This window comes from Lissotriton vulgaris, chromosome 1_1, assembly GCF_964263255.1.
Source record: "Lissotriton vulgaris chromosome 1_1, aLisVul1.2, whole genome shotgun sequence".
Taxonomy (NCBI): domain Eukaryota; kingdom Metazoa; phylum Chordata; class Amphibia; order Caudata; family Salamandridae; genus Lissotriton; species Lissotriton vulgaris.
In genome coordinates, this window is record NC_141685.1 from 233,793,971 (window position 1) to 233,803,842 (window position 9,872).

Sequence of the window (9,872 nt, forward strand, 5' to 3'; positions counted from 1 at the left end):
CTAGACTCATACCCTAGCTAATCTTGAAGTTAAATTTCCCACCAATGAGAAACCAAGGGAGATACAATTTCTGATAGTTATTGCATGTCTAATGCAAGAATATTCACCAGATTATGAGAGTCAATGCAATAATCCAGCAAAAATTACTCATTTTTGCCCAACGTGGGGCTCGAACCCAGGACCCTGAGATTAAGAGTCTCATGCTCTACCGACTGAGCTAGCCGGGCTCCCACTTCAAGATGGTATGCAGACTAATCATTTTTTATGAAGGAAATCCATTCCTGGACAATTTTTGGGAGTTATTGCAGGTCTAATGCAAGATTAATCTCCATATTATGAGAGTCAATGCAATATTCAGGAAAAAATTACTCATTTTCGCCCAACGTGGGGCTCTAACAAACGACCCTGAAATTAAGAGTCTCATGCTCTACCGACTGAGCTAGCCGGGCTCCCTCCTTAAGACAATATGCAGACTAATCCCTTTTTGTGAAAAAAATCAAATCCTGGATATTCCTCTACTCTTGTTTTGCAAGGAAAGCCAGATTCATACATCCTTCAGAGGACAGAGTGTCAAAAAAAATAAGAGAAAATGAAAACGGAAGTTGTTAGAACTTAATTTTGAGATTGCATAAGAATTCAAATTCCTCTCACATGCTAAAGAATACCTGAACCCTTTTGATTAAACCACTTTAGTTGTTATAATGAGACCATATTTGAAAGCCATCTGTGATTTTTCTGTTCTTACTCTGCAATGACCTTGGCAATGACAAGTTAAAAATAAAATGTATGCAAATTTTATAATGGAGAATGCGGGCATCGATCCCGCTACCTCTCGCATGCTAAGCAAGCACTCTACCATTTGAGCTAATTCCCCTGTGTTTAATCTGCATAACATGAAAATAGTGACCTCACTGCCTTCCACACTTTATTTGAAGTCCAATTGCCCATAACAGTGTTCAGTTCACTCCTAACTTATGCCTTACCTCCACTTATGGGATGTTTTACAGTTCAGGTTGGCCTGTTTACTACTCGAATATGAGTGATATTGCGCTGTGTTCATCTAGACTCATACCCTAGCTAATCTTGAAGTTAAATTTCCCACCAATGAGAAACCAAGGGAGATACCATTTCTGATAGTTATTGCATGTCTAATGCAAGAATATTCACCAGATTATGAGAGTCAATGCAATAATCCAGCAAAAATTACTCATTTTCGCCCAACGTGGGGCTCGAACCCACGACCCTGAAATTAAGAGTCTTATGCTCTACCGACTGAGCTAGCCGGGCTCCCACTTCAAGATGGTATGCAGACTAATCATTTTTTATGAAGGAAATCCATTCCTGGACAATTTTTGGGAGTTATTGCAGGTCTAATGCAAGATTAATCTCCATATTATGAGAGTCAATGCAATATTTAGGAAAAAATTACTCGTTTTCGCCCAACGTGGGGCTCGAACCCACGACCCTGAGATTAAGAGTCTCATGCTCTACCGACTGAGCTAGCCGGGCTCCCTCTTTAAGACAGTATGCACACCAACCCCTTTTTGTGAAAAAAATCAAATCCTGGATATTCCTCTACTCTTGTTTTGCAAGGAAAGCCAGATTTATACATCCTTCAGAGGACAGAGTGTCAAAAAAAATAAGAGAAAATGAAAATGGAAGTTGTGAGAACTTCATTTTGAGATTGCATAAGAATTCAAATTCCTCTCACATGCTAAAGAATACCTGAACCCTTTTGTTTAAACCACTTTAGTTGTTATAATGAGACCATATTTGAAAGCCATCTGTGATTTTTCTGTTCTTACTCTGCAATGACCATGGGCAATGACAAGTTAAAAATAAAATGTATGCAAATTTTATAATGGAGAATGCGGGCATCGATCCCGCAACCTCTCGCATGCTAAGCGAGCGCTCTACCATTTGAGCTAATTCCCCTGTGTGTTTAATCTGCATAACATGAAAAAAGTAACCTCACTGCCTTCCACACTTTATTTGAAGTCCAATTGCCCATAACAGTGTTCAGTTCACTCCTAACTTATGCCTTACCTCCACTTATGGGATGTTTTACAGTTCAGGTTGGCCTGTTTACTACTCGAATATGAGTGATATTGTGGTGTGTTCATCTAGACTCATACCCTACCTAATCTTGAAGTTAAATTTCCCACCAATGAGAAACCAAGGGAGATACCATTTTTGATAGTTATTGCATGTCTAATGCAAGAATAATCACCAGATTATGAGAGTCCAGCAAAAATTACTCATTTTCGCCCAACGTGGAGCTCGAACCCACGACCCTGAGATCAAAAGTCTCATGCTCTACCGACTGAGCTAGCCGGGCTCCCACTTCAAAATGGTATGCAGACTAATCATTTTTATGAAGGAAATCCAGTCCTGGACAATTTTTGGGAGTTATTGCAGGTCTAATGCAAGATTAATCTCCATATTATGAGAGTCAATGCAATATTCACGCAAAAATTACTCGTTTTCGCCCAACGTGGGGCTCGAACCCACGACCCTGAGATTAAGAGTCTCATGCTCTACCGACTGAGCTAGCCGGGCTCCCTCCTTAAGACAGTATGCAGACCAATCCCTTTTTGTGAAAAAAAATCAAATCCTGGATATTCCTCTACTCTTGTTTTGCAAGGAAAGCCAGATTTATACATCCTTCAGAGGACAGAGTGTCAAAAAAAATAAGAGAAAATGAAAACGGAAGTTGTGAGAACTTCATTTTGAGATTGCATAAGAATTCAAATTCCTCTCACATGCTAAAGAATACCTGAACCCTTTTGATTAAACCACTTTAGTTGTTATAATGAGACCATATTTGAAAGCCATCTGTGATTTTTCTGTTCTTACTCTGCAGTGACCTTGGCAATGACAAGTTAAAAATAAAATGAATGCAAATTTTATAATGGAGAATGCGGGCATCAATCCCGCTACCTCTCGCATGCTAAGCGAGCGATCTACCATTTGAGCTAATTCCCCTGAGTGTTTAATCTGCATAACATGAAAAAAGTAACCTCACTGCCTTCCACACTATATTTGAAGTCCAATTGCCCATAACAGTGTTCAGTTCACTCCTAACTTATGCCTTACCTCCACTTATGGGATGTTTTACAGTTCAGGTTGGCCTGTTTACTACTCGAATATGAGTGATATTGTGGTGTGTTCATCTAGACTCATACCCTACCTAATCTTGAAGTTAAATTTCCCACCAATGAGAAACCAAGGGAGATACCATTTTTGATAGTTATTGCATGTCTAATGCAAGAATAATCACCAGATTATGAGAGTCCAGCAAAAATTACTAATTTTCGCCCAACGTGGAGCTCGAACCCACGACCCTGAGATTAAAAGTCTCATGCTCTACCGACTGAGCTAGCCGGGCTCCCACTTCAAGATGGTATGCAGACTAATCATTTTTTATGAAGGAAATCCAGTCCTGGACAATTTTTGGGAGTTATTGCAGGTCTAATGCAAGATTAATCTCCATATTATGAGAGTCAATGCAATATTCAGGCAAAAATTACTCGTTTTCGCCCAACGTGGAGCTCGAACCCACGACCCTGAGATTAAGAGTCTCATGCTCTACCGACTGAGCTAGCCGGGCTCCCTCCTTAAGACAGTATGCAGACCAATCCCTTTTTGTGAAGAAAATCAAATCCTGGATATTCCTCTACTCTTGTTTTGCAAGGAAAGCCAGATTTATACATCCTTCAGAGGACAGAGTGTCAAAAAAAATAAGAGAAAATGAAAATGGAAGTTGTGAGAACTTCATTTTGAGATTGCATAAGAATTCAAATTCCTCTCACATGCTAAAGAATACCTGAACCCTTTTGATTAAACCACTTTAGTTGTTATAATGAGACCATATTTGAAAGCCATCTGTGATTTTTCTGTTCTTACTCTGCAATGACCATGGGCAATGACAAGTTAAAAATAAAATGTATGCAAATTTTATAATGGAGAATGCGGGCATCGATCCCGCTACCTCTTGCATGCTAAGTGAGCGCTCTACCATTTGAGCTAATTCCCCTGTGTGTTTAATCTGCATAACATGAAAAAAGTAACCTTACTGCCTTCCGCACTTTATTTGAAGTCCAATTGCCCATAACAGTGTTCAGTTCACTCCTAACTTATGCCTTACCTCCACTTATGGGATGTTTTACAGTTCAGGTTGGCCTGTTTACTACTCGAATATGAGTGATATTGTGGTGTGTTCATCTAGACTCATACCCTACCTAATCTTGAAGTTAAATTTCCCACCAATGAGAAACCAAGGGAGATACCATTTTTGATAGTTATTGCATGTCTAATGCAAGAATAATCACCAGATTATGAGAGTCCAGCAAAAATTACTCATTTTCGCCCAACGTGGGGCTCGAACCCACGACCCTGAGATTAAGAGTCTCATGCTCTACCGACTGAGCTAGCCGGGCTCCCATTTCAAGATGGTGTGCAGACTAATCATTTTTTATGAAGGAAATCCATTCCTGGACAATTTTTGGGAGTTATTGCAGGTCTAATGCAAGATTAATCTCCATATTATGAGAGTCAATGCAATATTCAGGCAAAAATTACTCGTTTTCGCCCAACGTGGGGCTCGAACCCACGACCCTGAGATTAAGAGTCTCATGCTCTACCGACTGAGCTAGCCGGGCTCCCTCCTTAAGACAGTATGCAGACCGATTCCTTTTTGTGAAAAAAATCAAATCCTGGATATTCCTCTACTCTTGTTTTGCAAGGAAAGCCAGATGTATACATCCTTCAGAGGACAGAGTGTCAAAACAAATAAGAGAAAATGAAAACGGAAGTTGTGAGAACTTCATTTTGAGATTGCATAACAATTCAATTTCCTCTCACATGCTAAAGAATACCTGAACCCTTTTGATTAAACCACTTTAGTTGTTATAATGAGACCATATTTGAAAGCCATCTGTGATTTTTCTGTTCTTACTCTGCAATGACCTTGGCAATGACAAGTTAAAAATAAAATGTATGCAAATTTTATAATGGAGAATGCGGGCATCGATCCCGCTACCTCTCGCATGCTAAGCGAGCGCTTTACTATTTGAGCTAATTCCCCTGTGTGTTTAATCTGCATAACATGAAAAAAGTAACCTTACTGCGTTCCACACTTTATTTGAAGTCCAATTGCCCATAACAGTGTTCAGTTCACTCCTAACTTATGCCTTACCTCCACTTATGGGATGTTTTACAGTTCAGGTTGGCCTGTTTACTACTCGAATATGAGTGATATTGCGGTGTGTTCATCTAGACTCATACCCTAGCTAATCTTGAAGTTAAATTTCCCACCAATGAGAAACCAAGGGAGATACAATTTCTGATAGTTATTGCATGTCTAATGCAAGAATATTCACCAGATTATGAGAGTCAATGCAATAATCCAGCAAAAATTACTCATTTTCGTCCAACGTGGGGCTCGAACCCACGACCCTGAGATTAATGTCTCATGCTCTACCGACTGAGCTAGCCGGGCTCCCACTTCAAGATGGTATGCAGACTAATCATTTTTTATGAAGGAAATCCATTCCTGGACAATTTTTGGGAGTTATTGCAGGTCTAATGCAAGATTAATCTCCATATTATGAGAGTCAATGCAATATTCAGGCAAAAATTACTCGTTTTCGCCCAACGTGGGGCTCGAACCCACGACCCTGAGATTAAGAGTCTCATGCTCTACCGACTGAGCTAGCCGGGCTCCCTCCTTAAGACAGTATGCAGACCAATCCCTTTTTGTGAAGAAAATCAAATCCTGGATATTCCTCTACTCTTGTTTTGCAAGGAAAGCCTGATTTATACATCCTTCAGAGGACAGAGTGTCAAGAAAAATAAGAGAAAATGAAAATGGAAGTTGTGAGAACTTCATTTTGAGATTGCATAAGAATTCAAATTCCTCTCACATGCTAAAGAATACCTGAACCCTTTTGATTAAACCACTTTAGTTGTTATAATGAGACCATATTTGAAAGCCATCTGTGATTTTTCTGTTCTTGCTCTGCAATGACCATGGGCAATGACAAGTTAAAAATAAAATGTATGCAAATTTTATAATGGAGAATGCGGGCATCGATCCCGCTACCTCTCGCATGCTAAGCGAGCGCTTTACTATTTGAGCTAATTCCCCTGTGTGTTAAATCTGCATAACATGAAAAAAGTAACCTTACTGGGTTCCACACTTTATTTGAAGTCCAATTGCCCATAACAGTGTTCAGTTCACTCCTAACTTATGCCTTACCTCCACTTATGGGATGTTTTACAGTTCAGGTTGGCCTGTTTACTACTCGAATATGAGTGATATTGCGGTGTGTTCATCTAGACTCATACCCTAGCTAATCTTGAAGTTAAATTTCCCACCAATGAGAAACCAAGGGAGATACAATTTCTGATAGTTATTGCATGTCTAATGCAAGAATATTCACCAGATTATGAGAGTCAATGCAATAATCCAGCAAAAATTACTCATTTTTGCCCAACGTGGGGCTCGAACCCAGGACCCTGAGATTAAGAGTCTCATGCTCTACCGACTGAGCTAGCCGGGCTCCCACTTCAAGATGGTATGCAGACTAATCATTTTTTATGAAGGAAATCCATTCCTGGACAATTTTTGGGAGTTATTGCAGGTCTAATGCAAGATTAATCTCCATATTATGAGAGTCAATGCAATATTCAGGAAAAAATTACTCATTTTCGCCCAACGTGGGGCTCTAACAAACGACCCTGAAATTAAGAGTCTCATGCTCTACCGACTGAGCTAGCCGGGCTCCCTCCTTAAGACAATATGCAGACTAATCCCTTTTTGTGAAAAAAATCAAATCCTGGATATTCCTCTACTCTTGTTTTGCAAGGAAAGCCAGATTCATACATCCTTCAGAGGACAGAGTGTCAAAAAAAATAAGAGAAAATGAAAACGGAAGTTGTTAGAACTTAATTTTGAGATTGCATAAGAATTCAAATTCCTCTCACATGCTAAAGAATACCTGAACCCTTTTGATTAAACCACTTTAGTTGTTATAATGAGACCATATTTGAAAGCCATCTGTGATTTTTCTGTTCTTACTCTGCAATGACCTTGGCAATGACAAGTTAAAAATAAAATGTATGCAAATTTTATAATGGAGAATGCGGGCATCGATCCCGCTACCTCTCGCATGCTAAGCAAGCACTCTACCATTTGAGCTAATTCCCCTGTGTTTAATCTGCATAACATGAAAATAGTGACCTCACTGCCTTCCACACTTTATTTGAAGTCCAATTGCCCATAACAGTGTTCAGTTCACTCCTAACTTATGCCTTACCTCCACTTATGGGATGTTTTACAGTTCAGGTTGGCCTGTTTACTACTCGAATATGAGTGATATTGCGCTGTGTTCATCTAGACTCATACCCTAGCTAATCTTGAAGTTAAATTTCCCACCAATGAGAAACCAAGGGAGATACCATTTCTGATAGTTATTGCATGTCTAATGCAAGAATATTCACCAGATTATGAGAGTCAATGCAATAATCCAGCAAAAATTACTCATTTTCGCCCAACGTGGGGCTCGAACCCACGACCCTGAAATTAAGAGTCTTATGCTCTACCGACTGAGCTAGCCGGGCTCCCACTTCAAGATGGTATGCAGACTAATCATTTTTTATGAAGGAAATCCATTCCTGGACAATTTTTGGGAGTTATTGCAGGTCTAATGCAAGATTAATCTCCATATTATGAGAGTCAATGCAATATTTAGGAAAAAATTACTCGTTTTCGCCCAACGTGGGGCTCGAACCCACGACCCTGAGATTAAGAGTCTCATGCTCTACCGACTGAGCTAGCCGGGCTCCCTCTTTAAGACAGTATGCACACCAACCCCTTTTTGTGAAAAAAATCAAATCCTGGATATTCCTCTACTCTTGTTTTGCAAGGAAAGCCAGATTTATACATCCTTCAGAGGACAGAGTGTCAAAAAAAATAAGAGAAAATGAAAATGGAAGTTGTGAGAACTTCATTTTGAGATTGCATAAGAATTCAAATTCCTCTCACATGCTAAAGAATACCTGAACCCTTTTGTTTAAACCACTTTAGTTGTTATAATGAGACCATATTTGAAAGCCATCTGTGATTTTTCTGTTCTTACTCTGCAATGACCATGGGCAATGACAAGTTAAAAATAAAATGTATGCAAATTTTATAATGGAGAATGCGGGCATCGATCCCGCAACCTCTCGCATGCTAAGCGAGCGCTCTACCATTTGAGCTAATTCCCCTGTGTGTTTAATCTGCATAACATGAAAAAAGTAACCTCACTGCCTTCCACACTTTATTTGAAGTCCAATTGCCCATAACAGTGTTCAGTTCACTCCTAACTTATGCCTTACCTCCACTTATGGGATGTTTTACAGTTCAGGTTGGCCTGTTTACTACTCGAATATGAGTGATATTGTGGTGTGTTCATCTAGACTCATACCCTACCTAATCTTGAAGTTAAATTTCCCACCAATGAGAAACCAAGGGAGATACCATTTTTGATAGTTATTGCATGTCTAATGCAAGAATAATCACCAGATTATGAGAGTCCAGCAAAAATTACTCATTTTCGCCCAACGTGGAGCTCGAACCCACGACCCTGAGATCAAAAGTCTCATGCTCTACCGACTGAGCTAGCCGGGCTCCCACTTCAAAATGGTATGCAGACTAATCATTTTTATGAAGGAAATCCAGTCCTGGACAATTTTTGGGAGTTATTGCAGGTCTAATGCAAGATTAATCTCCATATTATGAGAGTCAATGCAATATTCACGCAAAAATTACTCGTTTTCGCCCAACGTGGGGCTCGAACCCACGACCCTGAGATTAAGAGTCTCATGCTCTACCGACTGAGCTAGCCGGGCTCCCTCCTTAAGACAGTATGCAGACCAATCCCTTTTTGTGAAAAAAAATCAAATCCTGGATATTCCTCTACTCTTGTTTTGCAAGGAAAGCCAGATTTATACATCCTTCAGAGGACAGAGTGTCAAAAAAAATAAGAGAAAATGAAAACGGAAGTTGTGAGAACTTCATTTTGAGATTGCATAAGAATTCAAATTCCTCTCACATGCTAAAGAATACCTGAACCCTTTTGATTAAACCACTTTAGTTGTTATAATGAGACCATATTTGAAAGCCATCTGTGATTTTTCTGTTCTTACTCTGCAGTGACCTTGGCAATGACAAGTTAAAAATAAAATGAATGCAAATTTTATAATGGAGAATGCGGGCATCAATCCCGCTACCTCTCGCATGCTAAGCGAGCGCTCTACCATTTGAGCTAATTCCCCTGAGTGTTTAATCTGCATAACATGAAAAAAGTAACCTCACTGCCTTCCACACTATATTTGAAGTCCAATTGCCCATAACAGTGTTCAGTTCACTCCTAACTTATGCCTTACCTCCACTTATGGGATGTTTTACAGTTCAGGTTGGCCTGTTTACTACTCGAATATGAGTGATATTGTGGTGTGTTCATCTAGACTCATACCCTACCTAATCTTGAAGTTAAATTTCCCACCAATGAGAAACCAAGGGAGATACCATTTTTGATAGTTATTGCATGTCTAATGCAAGAATAATCACCAGATTATGAGAGTCCAGCAAAAATTACTAATTTTCGCCCAACGTGGAGCTCGAACCCACGACCCTGAGATTAAAAGTCTCATGCTCTACCGACTGAGCTAGCCGGGCTCCCACTTCAAGATGGTATGCAGACTAATCATTTTTTATGAAGGAAATCCAGTCCTGGACAATTTTTGGGAGTTATTGCAGGTCTAATGCAAGATTAATCTCCATATTATGAGAGTCAATGCAATATTCAGGCAAAAATTACTCGTTT

At 39.6% G+C, this 9,872-nt stretch overlaps 9 non-coding genes across 9 annotated transcripts; all 9 read right to left on the minus strand.

Annotated features, from left to right (window-relative positions):
* Window positions 1–1,436: 1,436 nt before the first annotated feature.
* Window positions 1,437–1,509, minus strand: TRNAK-CUU (transfer RNA lysine (anticodon CUU)). The gene has a single exon. It is a non-coding gene; the product is annotated as a tRNA-Lys (tRNA).
* Window positions 1,510–1,862: 353 nt separating this feature from the next.
* On the minus strand, window positions 1,863–1,935 carry TRNAA-AGC (transfer RNA alanine (anticodon AGC)). Its single transcript has one exon. It is a non-coding gene; the product is annotated as a tRNA-Ala (tRNA).
* Window positions 1,936–2,486: 551 nt separating this feature from the next.
* Window positions 2,487–2,559, minus strand: TRNAK-CUU (transfer RNA lysine (anticodon CUU)). Its single transcript has one exon. It is a non-coding gene; the product is annotated as a tRNA-Lys (tRNA).
* Window positions 2,560–4,366: 1,807 nt separating this feature from the next.
* Window positions 4,367–4,439, minus strand: TRNAK-CUU (transfer RNA lysine (anticodon CUU)). Its single transcript has one exon. It is a non-coding gene; the product is annotated as a tRNA-Lys (tRNA).
* Window positions 4,440–4,588: 149 nt separating this feature from the next.
* On the minus strand, window positions 4,589–4,661 carry TRNAK-CUU (transfer RNA lysine (anticodon CUU)). Its single transcript has one exon. It is a non-coding gene; the product is annotated as a tRNA-Lys (tRNA).
* Window positions 4,662–5,649: 988 nt separating this feature from the next.
* On the minus strand, window positions 5,650–5,722 carry TRNAK-CUU (transfer RNA lysine (anticodon CUU)). The gene has a single exon. It is a non-coding gene; the product is annotated as a tRNA-Lys (tRNA).
* A 2,050-nt stretch (window positions 5,723–7,772) lies between these two features.
* On the minus strand, window positions 7,773–7,845 carry TRNAK-CUU (transfer RNA lysine (anticodon CUU)). Its single transcript has one exon. It is a non-coding gene; the product is annotated as a tRNA-Lys (tRNA).
* Window positions 7,846–8,198: 353 nt separating this feature from the next.
* TRNAA-AGC (transfer RNA alanine (anticodon AGC)) lies at window positions 8,199–8,271 on the minus strand. The gene has a single exon. It is a non-coding gene; the product is annotated as a tRNA-Ala (tRNA).
* Window positions 8,272–8,822: 551 nt separating this feature from the next.
* Window positions 8,823–8,895, minus strand: TRNAK-CUU (transfer RNA lysine (anticodon CUU)). The gene has a single exon. It is a non-coding gene; the product is annotated as a tRNA-Lys (tRNA).
* Window positions 8,896–9,872: the final 977 nt, after the last annotated feature.